Source organism: Leptodactylus fuscus, chromosome 11, assembly GCF_031893055.1.
Source record: "Leptodactylus fuscus isolate aLepFus1 chromosome 11, aLepFus1.hap2, whole genome shotgun sequence".
NCBI classification, from domain to species: Eukaryota; Metazoa; Chordata; class Amphibia; order Anura; family Leptodactylidae; genus Leptodactylus; species Leptodactylus fuscus.
The window spans coordinates 47,931,178-47,953,861 of NC_134275.1; the positions used below are offsets into that span (position 1 = coordinate 47,931,178).

A 22,684-nucleotide genomic window follows, 5' to 3' on the forward strand; every position below is an offset into this window, starting at 1 on the left:
TGAGGGGGGACATGAAACTAGGGGCAGTTGAAGTGGGCACATTAAACTGGTGGCAGATGAAGGGGAACAATAAACTGGAGGAAAATGAAGCGGGGGGCATGAAACCGAGGGCAGATGTGGGGGACATGAAACTGGTGGAAAAGATAGAGGGGAAACATTAAACTGGGGGCAGATGGAGGGGAACACTAAGCTAGTGCTAGATGAAGGAATAACATGAAACTTGGGGCAGATGGAGGGTGACATTAAACTGGGGGCAGATGAAGGGGGAACATTAAACTGGTGGCAGATGAATGGGGGGGACATTAAACTGGGGGCATATGAAAGAGGAACATTAAATTGGTGGCAGATGATAGGGGAACATTAAACTGGTGGAAGATGAATGGGGGGGGGGGGCATTAAACTGGGGGCAACACGTCTGCCTCTAGTTGCCCCCAGTTTAATGTCACCCTCCAGCTACCCCTACAGATTAATGGCGCTCTCCAGTTGCCGCAGTTTAATGTTCCCCCCTATTTGCCCCCAGTTTAAACTGAGGCAGAAGGAGTGGGACTTCATATTGTGGGGCAATTGGAGGGGAACATTATCATGTGGGGGCAATAATGTTAGGATGACTGTAGGAGCGTTATACTGTGTGAGGGCACAAAGAAAAATGGATCAGAATGGGCGGAGTCAATGTAGAAGTGGGTGGAGCTAAATTTGCCACAGCACGCATAGCACACCGCAAATTTTGTGCCTCTTTCTGTTCTTTTGAAAGTTGTGTGGTATGTATAATGTTACAAAAATAGTAGTCATAGTTCCCTAGCATACAATTGTGTTCACACAGTGCAGTTGGATGCAGATAAAACTGTATAGAAGTAAACTGTGTGCAGTTTTTACAGATGAAACCTGTTAAATGTATGTGTTCACCTGTAAAATGAAGAACTGCACTAAACACTGCATTCTGTTTTTGCCAAATGTGGTTCTGATGCCATTTGCTGTGTGAATGCAGACTTTTTTTTTTTTAAATGTAGAGCTCACAATGTACTTTTTTTTTCCAATCAGTATGTCTTTTTGGAATATGGGATGGAAGTCTATGCAAACACGGGGAGAACATACAAACTCCTTGCATATGTTTTTTTGCCCTTGGCGGGATTTGAACACGAGGACCCCAGCGCATCGTGTGGCCCCTGAATGCAGCTTTTTTCTGACAGATGTGAAAAAGGTGTGCAAGTATGTGAGTTCTATCCATTCATGGAGAATGGGGCAAATGCAGAAAAATCAGTGTGAATTCACTCTTAGGTTCTATTCAAATTGTTTTGACCCTTATGATTGATATACATGGGGAAAGCTCCCGGTGTACACATGAAACTCAGGGCTCTGACACCATAAGGAGGTATATTTCGCCTCTGTCTGGGTGGTATATATTATATATCACATAACTTTTTTTTTTTTTTTTTTTGCAACAGTACAGGAAAGTGCTGTATACTGCATGTACAGCAAAAACATATATACTTTTTTTTTAATCACAGGACCCTATGGATGGTGTATTCGTATACCACACTTTGTTTCCTGACACATCCTCTGGTGAAAGGCTCAGGTGTAATGTGCACAGTCTTATTAACCACAGTATAGCAGCCACACCTGGCTCACCTCAGCATAGTGCACACTAAACATACGTATAGTCTTCATGAATGTCCCTCAGAGTGGCGGCCACTTGGGGGGAGTGGATGGCTGGCAATGACACCTCAACTGCTACAAAAAAATAAATTAGGAGGTTCTGCAGCTGCATTCAGAATGCAATTACCCTGGGCAAACACTTCCTGACTAGAAATTGTCTTGTATTTCTGTCAGTTTGTAGCGAGTTCCCACAGCATAAGCTACTACAATACATTTCTCTATAGATGCCAAACACTACTAGACCTGACTGAAACACCTCATGTCTCAAACCTACCAGGTAATGATATGTGGTCAGAGAGCCAGCTGTTGTCGAACTACAACGCCCAGCATGCTGTAACAGGAGAAGGCAGGTTATCTGCACAGACCTGTGTAGTGAGTGGCTGCCCCATGTTGTTGTAGCCCAGCAGCCTCACCTGAACACTAACTAACAGGAGACTGAGTCATGTGACCAGACTGTTCCATCTAAGAAATAGGGGAGGATGAAAATCTAAATAACCAAGAATAACATGACAGAAATAAGAATATTTGTGGCTTTTATTTTACGTATTTGCTCGGGTCTCTGGTATAAAACCTGTCCCAGAGAACGTGTGACGTCTTTGACAATAGCAACCATAGTCAACGCTCACATTTCCAGCGCAACTTAAAACATGAAGGCCGAGTGCTGGGTGGTTGCTTTTGGCAACCAGTTCTCATCTTCCCTGCGGTCACAACCAATAGCAACAAATGTGATTTCCACTAATTTCCCTGCAACTTTAGAAAAACAATGTAACTTTTTAGTCACTTTGTTGACTTTGTTACATTTCTGAGTATTTAAAGCCACACTCTTTGGTTTTGCCACAATGGGGTTGTGTTGCAACACGACAGTCACAAAAAAATCCAAAACTGTATGAATTTTGGACATTTTATGCAACTTTGAAGCTGTAGACTGCAATGCAAGACACGGGCTCCAAAATAGTGGCACGTCAGGAAGCCACATATGTCACCTAGTGTTATGCAAATGCCATGGACCTCTTGGCTGAAGGTGACCGCATCCAGAACCTACTGACTCCCACAAGATATCCAATAATTGTGTTATTGTATTACAGAAAAACTACAAGAAATCCAATAGTAGAAAGAACTATAGAGACAATGACACTGGGAGACCGAAGCCCTGGACACCATTGCCTGACAGTAGACAGCTAGATGATTTAGGCCTCTTGTAGATGTATGCGGATGTATATACACTATGTGATCAAAAGTATCCGGACACCTGGCTGAAAATGACTTACAAGTTGGTGGCGCCCTCCATCGATAATGCTGGAATTCAATATGGTGTTGGCCCACCCTGAGCTTTGATGACGGCTTCCACTCTCGCAAGCATACGTTCAATCAGGTGCTGGAAGGTTTCTTGGGGAATGGCAGCCCATTCTTCACGGAGTGCTGCACTGAGGAAAGGTATCGACGTAGGTCGGTGAGGCCTGGCACGAAGTCAGCGTTCCAAAACATGCCAAAGGTGTTCTATAGGATTCAAGTCAGGACTCTGTGCAGACCAGTCCATTACAGAGATGTTATTGTCATGTAACCACTCTGCCACAGGCCGTGCAGTATGAACAGGTGCTCGATCGTGTTGTAAGGTGCAATCGCCATCTCCGAATTGCTCTTCAACAGTGGGAAGCAAGAAGGTGTTTAAAACATCAATGTAGGCCTGTGCTGTGATAGCGCCACGCAAAACAGCAAGGGGTGCAAGCCCCCTCCATGAAAAACACGACCACACCATAACACCACCGCCTCCAAATTTTACTGTTGGCACTACACACGCTGGCAGATGACGTTCACCGGGTATTCGCCATACCCACACCCTGTCATCGGATCGCCACATTGTGTACCGTGGTTCGTCACTCCACACAACATTTTTCCACTGTTCAATCGTCCAATGTTTACGCTCCTTACACCAAGTGAGGCGTCGTTTGGCATTGACCTGTGTGCTGTGTGGCACCCAATCACCTGACCGCGTTCGAAGTCCGTGAGTTCCGCGGAGCGCCCCATTCTGCTCTCTCACAATGTCTAATGTCTACTGAGGTCGCTGATATGGAGTACCTGGCAGTAGGTGGCAGCACAATGCACCTAATATGAAAAACGTATGTTTTCGGGGGTGTCTGGATACTTTTGATCACATAGTGTATATGTATACTTTATCTCCCGGCAGTAGAGATAACAGTCCCTGAAGCTGCATGAAATATACTTGTACAGTATGCTTCTGTACTGTTTAATATTCTGTGCTGTGACCCCTTTACAGTCTCTTCTCCGTCTACATGGAGATGTGACCAGGTCTGAGTCTAAGTTCTATGTCTGAGTTCTATGCAAAGTGCTGGAAACCTGAAGATTAACATCTGTAGACAGAGATCAGCTCTTGATACACCTGCCTGTAAATTTATCTGACACCTGCAGTCTATGAGACCTCATGACTAAATGTAACTACAAATAGTAATGGGGAGACAAGCAGATGGTGAAAGCCTGGTACCTGGCTATGAGGAATTCATCCACCGTGGCTAAAGTAACTAGTACAGAAAGGGGGTTACTTATGCTAAATTCCTGATGGAGAGGGCTTCACATCTGGCCACCATGAAGGAAGGCCGCGGAGAGTGCACCACTGACTGGGCAGCTACTGTACAACTTTGCTGGATTAAAGGCGACCACTAGAGAGGGACTAATATTTATTACACTCCTACAAAGGACTGTGACAACTAGGACTCCGGAAAAGTATCACAAGGAAATCTTGGGCAGGGGGAGAGTTTGGCATGTGAATAAATTGCATATCATCCTATCACACATTATAAAACATTGGGAGACTCTATCAATTCATTACGGTCAGTTTTCTGTTGTATAATAATGTGGCACAAAAATATGTTGCAAAAATTTGAAATGATTCCTAATTTTTGGGTACACTAGCCATTTTTCAGAAAGCAGGTAGGAGTAACCTGGGGGTTAAAACCAATTCTATTTATTAAGTTGCATGCCAGACAATGGTGCAAAAAGTGTCAGAAATCTACATCTGCTCTTTGTGTCTTGCCTGGCTCATAGGCACCTTAAACCTGTGCCAAAGAGGTGTGTCTTTGTGCATCTTCCCCCCTATCAGTATGTCTTTGCAGTGTGGGAGGAAACCCACGCAAACACAAGGAGAACATACAAAATCCTTGCTAGTGTTGTCCTTGGCAGGATTTGAACCCAGGACTCCAAATCCACAGGGTGCAGTACTTACCACTGAGCCACCATGCTGCTTATCTTTGTGCATCTTACGCCAGTGCATGTTTCACATATATTCCCTATATTCAGTCTGGGTTGAAAGTGACCTGCCATATTGCTTTATCCCAAACTTCCACCGCACCTAGATTTGGAATTTCAGTAACGCTTGTATAAATTTCATGAGGCAGCGATATCTGAAATCAATGCCAAGACCTGGTGAGAGATTTGTCATTTTATAGGGAGAGTCTTGGAAAACAAAGTGAGACCATGAAACCTGATGAGTCTCAGAAAAGGTTGAAGAATTTCCTGTCCTGTCTACCCTTGCATGACTTATAGTTGTATCCAACACTGCCAAATATAACATATATGTGTAGAAATATATTAAGGGCAATGAGGCCAGGTGGGTTGGGGGCAAGGATCCATACGGAGAGCCATTGTGATTACCAAAACAGATATAAGACTGTTTAAGGTTGTAGTGTAGACCAGTAAATCTGGAAGGGGTCTGCGCAAGATGGAGCTGAAGAGAGTGAAGCCAAGTGTTGGTAGAGTGGGGGGATGTGTACAGGGAATAATAGGAAATTTGGGAACAATGGGGTTTAATGGGGCTCTATCATTGAAAAAAGTCATTTTAACTAATCACATCTTTGCATAGCCTTTAGAAAGGCTATTCCACACCTACCTATAGTATGTAGATTGCCTCAGTGGTTTCTGAATAAGTCCGTTTTTTATTCACATGCTAATTAGACTGGTGTACGATGCATCGTGCACCCCCTTTGCTATTGTTTCCTATGCACAGGCTGATGATGATGACTCAGCTTGCTGTTTGAACACACACATAGGAGATAGTAGCAGAGATGAGTGCTGCTGGGAACTTCCTTTGCTGGCTGAAGGCTCATTAGTAGAATAAAAATGGACTTATTCAGAAACCACTGAGGCAATTTACATACTAAAGGTAGGTGTGGAATAGACTTTCTAAAGGCTATGCAAGGATGTGATTAGTTCAAAATGACTTTTCCCAGTGATAGAGCCCCTTTAAGGAGGCTGATAGGATGAGGATGATACCAATAGATGGAGCCTGTGAGGTATAAAAGGGGAGGATATAGTGAGCACATTTTTGAGGTGTCCACCCTCCCACCATAAGGTTTTTCTTTTCACTGTATGTATATGCTATGCAATAACAATTTTCTTTTAGTTTATTTTATGTAAGGCAGAGTTGCAGTGCTTCAACCAGCAAGATGGTCTTGGAGAAAACGTGTTGGCCCCATGGGAGTATAGACATTTGCCAGGCACTGGTAAACAACTTGGGGCAGCCAAGGTGGGTGAACAGCAACCTATGACTGATTCAAAGGAGCTGGCTGAGGGCAAAGGGGTAACATGGAAAATCCTAATCAGGAACAAGAGAACCAGAGTCAGAGCCATAGAATCAGGAAGAAGACAATAGTCCATAGAGTATGGGAAGCGGAACCATGATCATATAATGGCAGGCCACCTCTCATGAGGTTTGAGTCATCAAACGTTCTTAGTAGTATACTTCACCCTTCCAATAGCTTTATTATACTGGTCTTAGGGTAAGAGACAATGTTGGGTGACAACCAGTATGCCTGTGCAGTTTTAAAGGAATTGTCACTCACATTTCTTAGAGTACTGATGGGCAAAACAACTTAAAGGACTTGTCCGGGGTTAAACTTTTTATTGCCTATCCTCAGGTTGTGGGGCCGACAGCCCAGTATCTAGCTGCTTCCGGCGCTCGTTCTATATACTGTACACTATAGTGTATATACTATACAGTATACAGGGCTGGAAGCAGTAATCTCCATCCCCTGCATAGCAGGTGGTTGTTGTCACTACTGATAAGCTCCCACTGAATTTAGAGAGTGCTGAACTGCAGTGACGGCATCCAGAAGCGGTTCCATACAGCTGATAAGTCCAAGGACCTTTTGCCACCTTTACCAACAACATCTCTTCGCATCCTTCAACAAGTGGCGCTCCACTGATTCTGGTACAATTGGAATTTTTCTAAAGCTCCCATCGTTCCCAAGCAATGATTGTTGTTGTTAGTTTCAGTGCAGCTATTCTCTCTGTTGTCAGGTTGGTGGTCACTGTCTTTCTGCTATAGCCTAGGACGACTCACCTGACCAGTAGAGAGCCTAATAGTGCTGAAACTAACAGCAATGATTGCTTGGGAATGGTGGGGGCTATAGAAAAAAATCCAACTGCACTGAAATAAGTCAAGCAGACGCTATTGAAGGATGCAAAGGTTATTTGGAGGTGAGAAAAGGTCACTTATCTAAAAACACATACAAGAGATAAAACACCACTGGCACTAAAGGACAAACACTTAAAGAGTTGCCATTCTATAAATGTATACAGAATATGGTAGCCTTATTTGAGGGTCACTATTGTATAGGAGGGTATTTGGTGAACAATTTTGTACTATGCTTTATTACCCTATTTTACTTCCTTTTAACAGAAAACAGGCTGTAAAGTTCTCCCCCCGCAACCCTTTAACTAAGCTCTTGCCTGAGAGAATCCATACACACGTGTACTGCCAGTGTATACAGATGTAGCAGTGCCAAAGAGAAGGGGGTGTCACTTTGAATAGCTGTATCTCTATTTCCAGTTTTCTACCACTTAGAACAATGGTTTTGGTTCCATATGAGATATTACCAAGATCACAGTTCTAGCTATACCCCTTCCTTTTCAGCAACTGCTACAACTGTACATACTGGCAATACACAGGTACACAGGACAGACTCTCTTTGAGGATAACAGACTCCTAGCTATGTATTTTACAATTATGTATTTGGCCTTGGCTTGTTATTACCTGTCCAGACTTCTCATACACAGAGTGGCGTTGGTGTCTGTTAACAAAACCTGTTTAATTGTAGGAAGTTGGTTTGTTGGCTCTGTAATCACAGCCTTTTGTTGTTTCATGCCTAGCACCATTAGCATACATATGTTAAAGGGGCTCTATCACTAGGAAAAGTCATTTTTAACTAATCACACCTTTGCATAGTCTTTAGAAAGTCTATTTCACACCTACCTATAGTATGTAGATTGCCTCAGTGGTTTCTGAATAAGTCCGTTTTTATTAATATGCTAATGAGCTTTCAGCCAGTACAGGAAGTTCCCAGCAGCCTCCTCTCTACTATTAACTTCTATGTGTGTGGAGCTACTCATTTGTGCTGCTTACCATTTTGGTCAGCTCCGGCATACACAAAATGGGTCGAGATAGAGAAGCTTTGGCTAGCTCCGATCCATCCCAATGCATTCTTGTGGTGCCGCCTTTCCCCCCTTCCTTCAACCCCTCTACTGGGTCCTATACGTTTTACGAGGTCTATCTGGCTCACCTGTTCTAAAATTTTCCCCTTAGTTTCCAAGTGTTCGTCTATGATTTCCACCTTGTACAATCCCCTCCTCCCGGAGGGACTCACTTCAGCTCTGGTGAAGCCCTGGAGTAGGATAGGCATTTTCCATATGGCGGACCTAGTTGACCCTTTGACCTTGGAGATCAGAACCTTTGATTATTTTGTAACTGACCTACACTTACCCGCCTCCGAGTGGTGACATTACCAACAGATTGTCCATTTCGTTTTTGCCCAATTTGGCTCCCTGAAGGTGTCTCGGCCGACATCCTTTGAGAGACTCTGTTGTGCGGGCACCTCCACGGCTGGCCTTATAAGTATTTATTGCTTCCTCTCAGCCTCTGGGGAGCAGAGCTCCGTTTCATATAAATTTATATGGAGAAGTGGTCTAGGGCATTGAATAGGCAGATCTCGCCCTCCCAATGCCAAATAATCTGGTCTCGTGCAGCTAAGTCCTCCACCTGTGTTACATTCCGTGAGGCCCAATACAAATTATTGATGCACTGATATCATACCCCTGCCTTACTCCATTCTCTCAACCCAAATATTTCTCCCCACTGTTGGCGTTGTGGGGCAGGGTCGGCACCTTGTATCACATTTTCTGGGAATGCCCGGGGATTCGCCCCTTCTGGTTGAAGGTTAAGTCCCTTACAGACGCTTTGTTTATTTGTGGGGTTCCACTAGATCCTCTTACATACCTTCTGAATCTTCCACCTATACATATTGGCAAACAGTCTTCTAAATTGTTTCTTTATCTATGCACTGCAGCTAAGACGCTTATTGCCCTTCGCTGGAAGCAGGTCTCCCCCCCTGCCTGCCCGGATCTCATTGCCCGGGTAAAAGATGTGCGCAGTTTGGAGAATCTGACGGCCTCACTTAACCATACCGTTGAGGCTTTCCAAGCTATATGGACACCCTGGGACATGTATTGTACTTTGAATGGTCTCTAATCCCCCCCTTCCTCCCCCCCCCTGTCACATTCAAGTTTTCGGTTTTCATGCTCTGTATGCTTTGATGTTTTGTATATTTTTAAAAATCTTCAATAAAAATGACAGTTTTTAAAAAAAGGAGCAGGGCTGTTTCCACTGAGTACACTGTGTAAGCTGTATCAGCTGACTGATGTGCGGTCTAGGTGTCAGTACTCCAAACAATTCCAAACCCCTTTAATGAAGTGTATTACAGAAATGTTCAAGACCCCCTCCCCCACCACCAGGATGCACATTTAATAAATTAACTATTTAAAAGTTAAATGTCAAGTGACCATAGAATTAATCATGGTCTTTGCTATAACATGCTAGGCGAAAGCATCAAAGGAAAAATGTCATATCATCCCACCACAGAAAGAGGTCCTAATGGAAAAAGAAGTCTATTGTCAATCACTTTTGAAGATGGTTTGCACTATGGTGAGGCTGACACAAGGGCTAGTGTCAGCAGATGATTCACCAGGTCTTACCTCACTCTACAGTGGTAAATTCATAACCTATGACCTTGTAATTATGAAATTTCTAACGTTCTGAAAGCAAAATCATTTTCCAACACCAACAGCAGATATTGGAAAATTTCCATAACACAACTGTCCCATTGTTCTGTGCAGCAGGAAACATGGAAGATCGTGGAAAGACCTCAGTCTCCAATCTACTTTCAGTACATGATATTACAAAATATAAAGATCCTGTAGTGACTTTTGTACAGAAATATACGCCTCTGTATGCATTTACATTGTCAGTGTTGATGGGCAGAGAACTCGTTATTTTGAGGCCAGGGTTGCATTGGTCCACCAATGTACAGCATAGCAGGACATCCTCCAGTGGTCCAGGCTCTAATACAACAGGCCCTCTAACAATGTAGAAGAAGACAATCCCACTTGGAACTGACTTTGGAGCCAATTGCTAAAACAACGAGATTGACTTATTACTTATGATTACTTAGGATTATTGTAGTATGATGTGTAATACACAATGTTTATGCCAATGATTGATGTTTGCTGCTGAGTCATGGCACTGTCTTCAATCTGGTACTTCCTGAAATTATCCTGATCAACAGACGGGAACCATTGGCAGTTATTGGTTGGCACGGGCAATGCCCTTTTCATGTCATCTGTGGTCCAGCATGTATATGCTATAGTCTAATGCTATGGCCTGCTTATGCCAGGCGGGGCAGCTCCCATATGAAAGGGAGGCTTACTCCAGCCTTTAGGCCTCCCATTTGGGCCTTTGTTGCAACCCTTGCGTGTGCCCAGTTGTGGCATATGATCCCAAAATTGTGTCTGACTATATTTAATGCTAAATGAAGCGAACCAAACCCATGTCTGAGAAGCAGGGCCTGTTGGAGCTGAGCACAAATCCCTATAAGTAATAGGCAGTCGCTGTGTGTTGCCTTAGGACCGTTGCTCTCACGCTAACAAGATTGATGAGCATTTAGCATGCCTGTTGTCGAGAATCATGCTGTCAATGATCCTTATTACAACTGAGCAACTTCTGTTAACTAATTTGTGACCGATCAACTGCTACCTGAGTGAAGCACTGGTGACAATGATCCTGTGGATCCTGCTTTCTTTGGCCGCGTCTTTACAAGCAAGTAACGGATATTCAGCCGCCTTGTCCTTGAATAGGTCTGTGTGGGTGAGAGATGAAGAGGTGCACTTGGCTGCATTGAACTGAAAAATAATATGTAATAGGGTATGATTACGTGTTATTGATTTTCTTCAGATCTTGCCCTTTGGTGGCGCCTCATGCTGGGTTCACACCTGTGCTAGGTGTCCATCTGGTGCAAATCCGTCTGATATTGCCAAACGAAAAAGAAGAATAGAAACTCAGCACAGATGTGAACCCAGGCTTATATACCTGCTATAACCAGGTCCCAATTCTGAGATAGGAATTTGTCTGCAGGGAGTTCCAAATATAGCCAAACAGGCAGCTTTGGTTTTTGTATGTTTGGACAGGATAGTTGTACATCAGTGCTATATTTGGCTGCAGTTTTTTTAGACTGTGTATTGCCGATTTATTAGAACAACGGCTGACATCCTTCCCTGACCTCCTCTGATGATGAATTGTTCCGTTCACAGGATTCCCTTTTGCTGGAAGTTTTTCCGCCACGCTATTCTCAGTATATTCACTAAATCCATGCATCAGAAAACTCCAAAAAGTTGTCAGTGTAGGTCTGATCATCAGGCCTTATTGCTCCAGGTTGCTCAGATCATTGCATTTTGCCATTCCAAGGCTAAGACCATACATGTTGGGTCCACTGTAGGATGTCTGCTGTGGACCTGTCCATGCCAAAAAGCAGCCAAAATTGTCTGGTTTTCACTGTGTGTTTACTCCTTTGGCTGGTTTATTGTTGCAGTTTGTATGAATCCTATTCCCTATACTGGTACCGTATAACACAGTAGATTTGCTATTGGTGATTCAGCTGGAAGTTAAGCTTCTACATATATGTCACATGTCACCCTGGCATGATGTGGATTCACACTCAGAGAAAGCTGGATTGTATGTTGCTTTTACAGGGTCATGCGTATACAGTCTATAAAAGGGAGCGCTAATTGTGAAAAACGTCTCTAATAAAGTGGCCATTCAATGTATATGAGCTGCTGAGAATATGACTGAAAATGGAGCTTACTATAGAGATAAAAAGATATTTCTGACTGGTAAGAAATGTGAAAATGCCCATAAACGAACATTTCCCAAAGTAAACCCTGTAATTCCTGTACAGTCCCTGGAGAGTACGGGCAGATGTCAACTATAAATGAACCACGCTAATTCTGTGTGGGGTGAGATGCCTTGAGAACGGGCCGAGGATTCAGTGAAACCAACACACCATTGACAGACTCTGCTGGGATAGATAGTGGATTCTCACTTTTTGATGAACCGACCTCTGTTGCGGATCTCCTTTTTGGGTTATAGGGGGAACTCAATTTTAATAACACATATGGAGATGAAGGTTATTGAACCTGGACACCCATGGTGAATACAGCGCCCCAATACTATGCTTGTATGACAGGTGCTTTTGGGATTTGCAATATGTAATATAGGAAGTGGAAAATAATGTGTGAGGTTCCAGGCCCCATGAGTCAGCCAGATGTGCCTCCATAGTGCTGATGATTTCTGCAGACCCCCGTACATAATAGCATTCGCACGTCTGTCATCTTCAATGAGCAGGGACCTCAGAAATCTGTAGTTTACTTCTTCAGGTAGTGGTCTGGCTATCTATAGTTTACTTCTATAAGTACTCCTAAAAGGGTGCTCAAAAATTTGCAAGATGTCCTAATATTTGCAATACAGTCGTCTCTAACTGGAGGTGAAACTACAACTCCCAGCATTCCATCACAACCACACTGGAACTACGCTACTGTATCACCCCAGGTGGAGACACACAGTTTTCACAAATATAATGGAACTTAAGAAGGAAATGTGAACAACGCCTAACTCGCAACACCTGTTGATGGACTGACATGTTTGCTATAAGGGTATATTCACACATTGTAGATTAGTTGTGGCAATTTCTTCGAGTTTCCAATTACCCTAGCTGGGGCTTTCAGAAATCCACCAGCTCAGAGCCAGATGAATAGAGCTGATTTACGGCCACCTGCGAATATAGCCATAGGCTAGAGCTACACAGCGACTTTATGCATGAGTTCTGTTGCAAGATCAAAGATCGCCATGTTTCCCAGCTACTCGACCAATGTGAGTGAAGGGAGTCGCATTGCACATAAAGACTGAGGACTGCTGCATTTTATTGTGACTGGAAGTCATAGACACATCACCCTCGGGGGGGTTGCATGCGAATCCATTCACTTACATCGATGGAGGAGTCGTAGGACGACAAAATGATCTTTGATGCACTGTATAGCCCCAGTCTAAAAGATACCACCAATGTTCCCTCTAAGGCTGGGTTCACACCTGCACTAGAGTCTTCGTTGGAGACTCCTTTACAGAAACCGCCAGAAATCGTCAGAGAAAAGTCCCACAGGCCAATTTTCTCTCCGCAGGTTTCAGTTTTGAAATGGCAGACCACATTATAGTCTAGAGCAGGGGTGCCCAATACGTCGATCGCGATCTACTGGTAGATCGCAAAGGACGTATGGGTCGATCGCGGGATGCAGGGATCCCCGGTGTCTGCTTGTTCACAGTGCAGGCTGAGAGTCATCTCCAGACATTGGCAGGTGGGGCTGCCGCAGCACCAGCCTGGCAGTGTCCAGAGATAACTCTCAGCCTGCGCTGTGAACAGACAGACATCGGGGATCCCTGGGCAGCCACAGAACGCCGCTCTCTCCTGCTCTCACGATCCGCCCGGCCCCGTGCACACGCCAGCCCCGCCCACAACCCCACCCATAGGCCCGTCCTGACCCCACCCACAGGCTCGCCCCGGCCCCGCCCTAGTAGATCTTTTGCCTTGGTCAGCTAATAAAGTAGCTCACACACTGAACAAGTGTGAGCACCCCTGGTCTAGAGGGTCTGCCGCTGTCCATGTGTAACTGCTGCTGTAGTGGTCTGGCTATCTGAGGTATCAAGTTCCCCAGTGGACCTAAGCTATTGTGAACCTACTGTAAACTGGTCAATCTGGAAAGGAAAGAGTTTAGACTACCTAACAATGAGATCAGCGAGCTGAATTACACATACTCCTGGCTACAGGGTGTTGTATTTTTTAACTGTATTATTTCCAGAGTGCACAGCGCTATACGCTGCTGTATGTTGCTGTAATCTGGGAATGAGATCAGGGATGCCTGAGTGTCCGCTGCTGATGAGCACCAGATAAGTAGCTGCAGATACATTCCTGCCCTGTAAATAAAACCCTCCCTACTACTTTGCTGGCCTCCCTCTGACTGAGAGGCTTGGCTAACTGGAGCTGTATTCATTTGGCTGCCACCCATCCTATAATCCACTGACGTGACGCTGTATACTCCCTCTTTACTTGGAATTTACAGTATAATCTGTTTATTGCCAGCATTCAACATGGCGCACAAAAGTCAGATATGCCTCAAAAGTGACCAAAAATGCGTCTCAACTTGGCGCATTTCTTCTATACTGTGGCACATCTCAGCCCCTGCACCCTGCTCACCTCTTTTTTAATTCAGAAAAGTTTTATTTGGAAAAATTTTTTGTAAAATTACAGCAAGGTAACATCTAATTACAACAACAGTCTTGAATAACAGAATGAATGATCAAGTAGTTTCAGCCAATGAGAAACATGTAACATAACAGTGTTTGACATCCAATCAATACAGATGAGTAACCGTGAAGCTCAGAATTGGATAAGCGCAATCTAATCTACAGGTTGGCAAAATGCTGTTCCAATATCTGCATTGTCAGAGAACCGAGGGTGGTCATAAGAAAGGGGAGAGGGGAGGATTTGGAGAGGGGTACGGGGAGGAGGGGGGGGAGAGGGGGATGAAACAAGAGGATAAAAAGACGTTTAGAAAGAGATGAGTAAGTAAAAAGTCGGAAGAAAGTAAGAATCATATGGCGTAGGGACTTGAAACTATATGGCTCACGTCTGGTCCCGTCGGTCACCTATCGCTTGGCACGATCAAGCCAAGGAGACCATGTCTGAAGGAACTTATCATGTGTTCGGGGTGTCCAACTCAGCAGCTCCTCAAGGCGGGCAATCTGATCAACTTTGTTTTCCCAGTGAGCGACCAAAGGCGGGCTAGTTTGAAGCCAGTGAAGTGGGATCAGCGGCCTAGCTGCTGCCAGTAAGTAGGAGATAAGTGTATGCTTAGAAGGTTTGTATTCTGCGGTGGGTGCTGAGAGAAAGATCATGGCCGGAGTGATGTCAAATTGTGGGTACCCCAAGGATCTGATAGCGTCTCTAATTCCAAGCCAGAAGGGCTGAATAAGTGGACATTCCCACCAGATGTGCTTGTAAGAGCCTACTGATTGGGAACATCTCCAACATAAATCCGATTGGGCCAGTCCACGTTTGTGGAGCCATTCGGGGGTGTGGTACCATCTAGAGAAAAGTTTATAGTGAGATTCTTGGAGTCTAACGCATCTAGATGGGCCATGTGACAAACTGGCTATTGAGTCAACTTCTGCTTCTGAGAACGTGATGTCCTGCTCACCTCTTTTTTATGCAGTGGGTGGAGTGGGTGTTAATGTAGGTGGGCCTGGGAGCGTCCCAATTCCCCAGATTTACTATAACTCATGCCAGAAAACTGCCATGAGTTATACCAGAAATCTACACCAGTCGCTGGCATAGATCTCTGACCAGAGGCAACTACATGCACTAGAATTATTAAGCGACTGGAACCACTTAGTAATTCTAGCAAGTTGGGTGGCTGGTGGGGAATGAAATAAGACTGACATAAGAATCACAAGTCTTAATAAATTCCCCACCATCACTTTACAATCGAATCAATCTGCTGGGCATTGTGGTGCATAAGTATGGCAGCACCTGCACAAACAGAAGTAATACAGACCCACCTATTGTCAGCCTATTGTCAGTGATAGTGATGTATAGGTGAAGGATAACAAGAGCTACAATAAGGTGATAGGAGGTAGATTAAAGCTGGCTGTTAACATAAGATATTTATCTGCACACCTTTGGTGTAGATAAATCTTTCAGATTTCTGTCTGTTTCTGGCCAACAAAAATCTACTGTTTATGGCTGATTTTAGGCAATGGGCCTCAAGTCTAATGCCAATAGCAACCCCTACCCTATCCCAATAATGGTACAGAAGAGTGACCAGTCCATATAGGAGAACTGAGTAGAGTGAACCATTTCTGGCTGTTAGAGCATCCATTCTGCCATGGCTGGCATGTCACTCAGTGTGTCACCATTGCAGCATCCTAGAGTGCTACTGCTTTAAGTGTTTGTCTTTTGTGCCTCTAGGTTGTGTTGGTATGTCCCATCCTCTATGTTCTATGTCATTTTATATATATATATATATATATATATATATATATATATATATATATATACACTGTATATATTGTTTTGCAGCTTTCACTTGTTATTTTTCCCCAAACCTTCCCTTTGGTACAGCCCTGGCCAATCACAGACCACTGGGCAGGGTTGTTGGAGACCTTAGTCTCTTTGGCGACCATTGAGAGCTCAGTCTAGAGTGAGCCAGACTGTGAGCAGTTGAGTTCCTGCCTTGTGCAGAGGTACTTGTCAGCACTGACACTGGGCGTCAATAGCAGTACATACAGCTAGGAAGAGAGATTGTTGTCCTAGGCTCATCCAGAGACAGCCCTCAGAAGGGAGTTCGGTTTTCATGACTTTTGGATTCCGTGCCAGGAGGACCAGTGGAGGACACTGGCAGGAAGTGTTGACTCGTGCCTATACAAACGTAACCAGATCCCTGTCAGGACTCCTTGTACTATTGTCCCCAGTATCCTTAGCTGGGAGTGGTGCAAGAGGAGTTGTAGTTGGAGGAGAAGTCTGCCATAGAGCCTGCATCATCCCTGGACACCCTCTTAAGACCAAGGCTGGGGGAATTGAACACTGAAGTACTACTGCCTTCATTATCGAAAGCTGCTGTTTGTATCTGATTCCAGTTGCTGAATAAAAACTTATCCTGTTCAACTACATATTCTGGCTGCCTGAGTCATGCCTGCTTCACCATCTGGGCCCGTCTGAACACCATCACACTGGCTCAGAGAGGAGAGGTCCCCTCTCCAACTGGAAGCGCCTTGGGGAAAACTACTACCATCACCATCCAGGTAGTGCTGTAGTACCCTCCTCAATGGTGTCCGGCCCAGGAGCAGGGCTGGGGTGTGTGGCTGAGTGTGCTTGGCCTAGCAGGTGGTACATCATCCGCCACTACTATTCCCATCCTCCGGTTTTCTCCGTCTGCGTTGCAGCACCAGTGCTGGCAGTGCCAAGTAGGATGTCAAGGCGAAACAGATATGGTGACAGTGAGGACGTCATGACTAGTCACCACTTCAGGACCGCCCACATGACGAGTGGTGAGTGGCGTATGCTGGTTTATAATTTGTCCTTCTCACTCCATAAAATGAGTTATTTCAGGGCCATGTTTACCCAGGTATTTACAAGTACTATAGCATTACGTCAGTGGTTTATAGCCAGACCTCTGGTGACAGAGAGGAACTTAAAGGGAAATTCGATAAAACTTGACCACCCCATTATGGTGCAATCCAGGATAGAAGGACACCCGTTTGCTTACAATGCAAAGTGGACTTTGCACAGGTTCTTGCCACCCAGTAAAATAGGGTATATGACGAACAAGGGCAAGACCTCTCTTACCAAGGGCTCCATAGTAGACCCAAGATCTTCTTCTATGGTATAAGGGGGTGCAAAAACGTCTAAACATCCCGCTGCCACATAAGAACTCATTATTGTAAATGGCACAATAAAGGTATTGGCCCATTTATAATTGGGCCAGGAGCTTTAACTTACACCCTTGTATGCACCCCCTTGTAGATATATCTGAAATTGAAAGTTACCCAAAGTATAACTTCACCTTTACGTCCTGTGGATTAGCTTACTGCCTCGCACTACCTAGAGCTACCGATAGTCATCTCTATAGTTTATAGAAAGATATTGTCAGTGTTTGCACGGAAGTGTTACACTCGTGGTTACATACAATAGGGCGATTACGTATTATTGTCCGACATCACTCTATAGTCAGGGAGGCAGCCACGGCCATAACCTGTCTGGCAGAGAATAAATGGGCAGGTTATTTGGCCGCTCCCAGTTCACGGCAGGATTTTGTTATATGAAGATAAACAGTGTGGAAGAGACGACCAGTTTCTCAGGAGACGCAACAGAGGGCTGACACCTCGGGACATGAGTAAGTGAAATTATTATACATTTTATGACTGGCTGGGCTGGTTTTAGGATATTACAATCTGGATCCCTTAGGGGGTCCTGAATTTACTGTTGACCCCTTCACTACCCTAGACCTCCAGGGACTATATAAGTAACCTGTTTGCTGTTTTAATTTACCCAAGCACTTACTATTATGTTAAAGCCAAGGTGAACATCCCTCCCAAATCGGCGGCCTGTGCAGCTACGAAAGGGTCCATTGGGTAAGGGGCAAATTGGAGGTAGGAGCTATCAAACATCTATTAGACTGAATCACTGGAGCTAGGGAGTTCACCCGGGCGCCCACAGGATGGTGAGCAAGGGGGCCCTTCGTTGCCCAGGGCCCAGTTTTACATGAAACCAATGCGGAATGAATTTTAACCTTTAACATTGCAAAAGTATGTTACAAGTAATACATAGCAGAGGTCTTCAAGCTGTAACAACTCATCTGTCACTACAACCCTCACCATCCTCTGGAGGTTGGAGATTTCTGTGCTAGATGGTAGGTAGCATTGTGTTTGTTATTTTATTCTGGTTACGTATGTAATTGTCATACTGTGTCACTCCTTATGTCACAACAGCATGCCATTACTCACACTATTATTAATAACTCTTTACGTCACAATTACAACAGACCTGACACCATTCCTGATAGATCTGCTTTAATATTTCATCATATTCCCTATAATATACATCTATTCTAAAGCACTGTGTTGTTCCTCTGTTATTCCTGTTGAAAACTTCTGAACACATTGACAGGTGGGTGTTACTACTGTCTCAGTGGCGTAACTAGGAATGGCGGGGCCCCGTGGCGAACTTTTGACATGGGACCCCTCCCCAACCCCCCATTCCTGCGCGCTCTATTATGCCCCATCGTCGCCCCTGCACACAGTATTATGCCCCATAGTGGCCCCTGCACACAGTATTATGCCCCATAGTGGCCCTTACACACTGTATTATGCCCAATAGTGGCCCCTACAGACTGTATTATGCCCCACTGTGGACACCCATGAACAATTATTATACTCTGGGATCTTTTCAGACCCCAGAGTATAATAATCGGAGACTGAGAGGGGAAACCAAAATAAAAAACACTGTTACTTACCTATCCCTGGCTCTGCTACACTCCTTGGTGGTGTCAGCCATCTTCAATGACGTCCAGGACGTCACATGACCCGGGCTGCAGGGCCTGGTCTTGTGACGTCAGGGACGTTACAGTAGTAGGCCCGAAGCCTGTCTGGAGCCCAGAGAGGTAATTAACAGTGTTTTTTTTATGTTCCCTTACCTCTCCTGGGCCTCTGATCATTATACTCGGGGGTCTGAAATAGTGTTTGTGGGGCCTGCGGCGTCACTTACTGATCCCGGCTCCTGCCAGGATCGGTAAGTAAATTGGGCCCGCTACCAGCTGGCGTTACTCCAGCCGGTAATGGCCTATTAAGAAAAAAAAATGCAATGGTAGTGGCGGTCACCGGGCCCCTAATGTCCGGGGCCCTGTGGCAGCTCCTACCACTGATACCACAGTAGTTACGCCCCTGTACTGTCCACTCAGTTCTTACAGCACTACCAATTGTAGACACACACACCCATTTGACAAGGGGCATTGTATTACATATTCATACATTTCCAGGAAGAATAACAGGAGAATTGCATAATGCAGAGTTTTAAGCAAAGTTGCTGTAGAATTGATAAGGTAATACTGGACTGGTGACTGTGGTCACCGTGAATGTAATCCATGGTAACACTGAGTGCAATAAAGAGATAGCTGAGGCCTCGTGAATCAGCTGACTAGTGGCGGTTCTGGGTATCGAATCTCTAGCGATCACATACGGAGGACCTATCCTAAGAAGAGGCCTTCATTATATACTGAGAACTGAACTGAAGGTCCTGCATCCTCAATGCATTCATAGAGAATGTATGGAAAGTGTGGATAAACGCTGAATTGTTAAAATCAAGGTCAACATATCTGCCAGGAACACCCTGCACCTTCAGGTTCTGTGAGTGCACTCCTTACTTACTTGTATTACAGCAAAGTTCATGCCAGATGCATACCATGTAGTGTTATGCAAGCCTCTGCAATGACTCTTTTATTTTGCGGTTAGTTAACCAGTCTATTACACAATGTGCAGTATTTATATGTGTCCATACACAGCTAGTGTTGTAATACAGCTCTAATGACATGATCCTGTCAGGTAGAAGCAATACTTTAGATTAGGACCCTTTCAATTAGTTTATGGGGTCCAATTACATTCAATACAGGTCTCCTTCCCTTTCTTAAACAATAGCCTAAGGCAGTGGAGTAACTAGGAATGGCGGGGCCCCGTGGCGAACTTTTGACATGGGGCCCCCCCGACACCGAAGATCTCGACCGAGTCCCTCCTACGCATTCCTGCGCGCTCTATTATGTTCCATAGTGGCCCCTGCACACAGTATTATACCCAATAGTGGCCCCTGCACACAGTATTATACCCAATAGTGGCCCCTGCACACAGTATTATGTCCCATAGTGGCCCCTGCACACAGTATTATACCCAATAGTGGCCCCTGCACACAGTATTATACCCAATAGTGGCCCCTGCACACAGTATTATACCCAATAGTGGCCCCTGCACACAGTATTATGTCCCATAGTGGCCCCTGCACACAGTATTATACCCCATAGTGGCCCCTGCACACAGTATTATACCCAATAGTGGCCCCTGCACACAGTATTATACCCAATAGTGGCCCCTGCACACAGTATTATACCCAATAGTGGCCCCTGCACACAGTATTATCCCCCATAGTGGCCCCTGCACACAGTATTATACCCAATAGTGGCCCCTGCACACAGTATTATATCCAATAGTGGCCACTGCACACAGTATTATGTCCCTTAGTGGCCCCTACAGGACTAAATACTGTCACGTCACCCGCTGACCGCTATACCAGGACAAATTGTGGATAAAAAAATCTGGTCATGTGCATTACAATTTAGTAACTCCATGTGCCTCATATTAATAGCAGTTAACCCCATCATCTCCCTCACATTAACCCCTGTAAGCCTCACCATAAGAGTTACTGATATGTGAGAGACATGGAGGTAATAATAAAGTATCTTCATTACTATTACCCCCATATGTCTCACATATCAGTAACTCTTATGGTGAGGCAAACAGGGGTTAATGTGAGGGAGATGATGGGGTTAACTGCTATTAATATGAGGCACATGGAGTTACTAAAACACAAGTAATCCCCCCATATGCCTGACATTAATAAGTAACCCCAGTACGTACCTGTGTAGCTTTAGTTTCATTTTCCTTCTTCCTTTCTTACTCCAGTGCAGGACGGCAGGGATAAGCCCCGCCTCCTCCTCTCATTGGTGGGCAGAGGACAGGCAGAGAAAGGGAGGGGGGAGAGAGGGGGAGCATCCTGAAGCGCTGACAGGAGCCAGACCTGCAGCTCCTGTGTCTCAGCCGTTGGAGCAGCTTCGGGGCCCCCTGTTGGTGGAAAGTATTCCACCAACAGGGGGCCCCGATCATTATACTCGGGGGTCCGAAAAGACCTCCGAGAATAATGATAGCAGCGGTAGCAGCTGTCACCGGGCCCCTAATGTCCCGGGCCCTGTGGCAGCTGCTACCGCTGCTATGGTGGTAGTTACGCCACTGGCCTAAGGCAGTGATGGTGCACCTTTCAGAGACCGAGTGCCCAAACTGCAACCCAAAACCCACTAATTTATCACAAAGTGCCAACATGGCAATTTAAAATTAATATTGTATGGATCCACAATTGTAGGACGTTATGGACCCACAAAATACGGTCGTGTGAATGGGGCTTTACAGAGATTTTAATGATACAAACAACTTTGTACTGCATTTGGTATAATTTTTAACAATTATTGTTCACTATCTACATTGTACAGATCTGTTTTATAGTGACCGTGCAATGTTATTATGACCTGTAATAATATCACGTCTGTTATAAAACAGATACTGTGTGATATAAATAGTGAAAGTGCCCCGACACAGTCCAATCTGTTCCACAATGGACCCAATACAGTACAATATGCTCCACAGTGGCCCACACACAGTATAATCTGTTCCACAGATGGGTGCCCACAGTGGAAATTCAACTAGTGGAAAAAAAAGCTAGCAGAACCCATTGAAATCAATAGGAGGCGTTTTATTCAGCGCTGAAAATTCAGCGCCAAATAAAGCTCCATTTTCCTTCGTGTGAATGGACCGAGGCTTCTTAGGTTGTGTTCACATGGGGTTTTTTGGTTCGGATTTTGATGCAGAATCCGGCTCAAAAAACTGCCTCCCATTGACGTCAATGGGAGCCGCTGTCTTTTCTTGCCGCGGATTCCATGGCTGAATCAGCCGCAGACGTCCGTGCCGTGATTCTCTCCCGACTAGGCCCATTCATTTGGGCCTAATCCGGAGCAGAATGCCACAACTGTCAGAATGCCACGACAGTCGAGCTAGCCGAGGGAAGCGTTTTTTTGGACCGGATTCTGAGGTGGCAAAATCTGGTCCAAAAAAGCCCCGTGTGAAACCCAGCCTAAAGGAGACTGGTGATCACCTGGTCAAGACCAAGATGGTGGCTGATGTGCAGAAATATGCTTGGGGGTCTGAAAATCACTAGTGATCCTGCAGATTAGACATATTTGCACACATTTCTCTCTCCCACCGTTCGAGCATATT

At 44.9% G+C, this 22,684-nt stretch overlaps 1 protein-coding gene across 1 annotated transcript in view; it reads left to right on the plus strand.

Annotated features, from left to right (window-relative positions):
• Positions 1-17,971: 17,971 nt before the first annotated feature.
• Positions 17,972-22,684, plus strand: part of LOC142184830 (ectonucleoside triphosphate diphosphohydrolase 8-like) — a 31,828-nt gene continuing 27,115 nt past the window's right edge. Inside the window, exon 1 of the mRNA XM_075259929.1 lies at positions 17,972-17,991. The gene's annotated coding sequence lies outside the window, so the exon portion shown is untranslated. The remainder of the gene's footprint in view (positions 17,992-22,684) is intronic.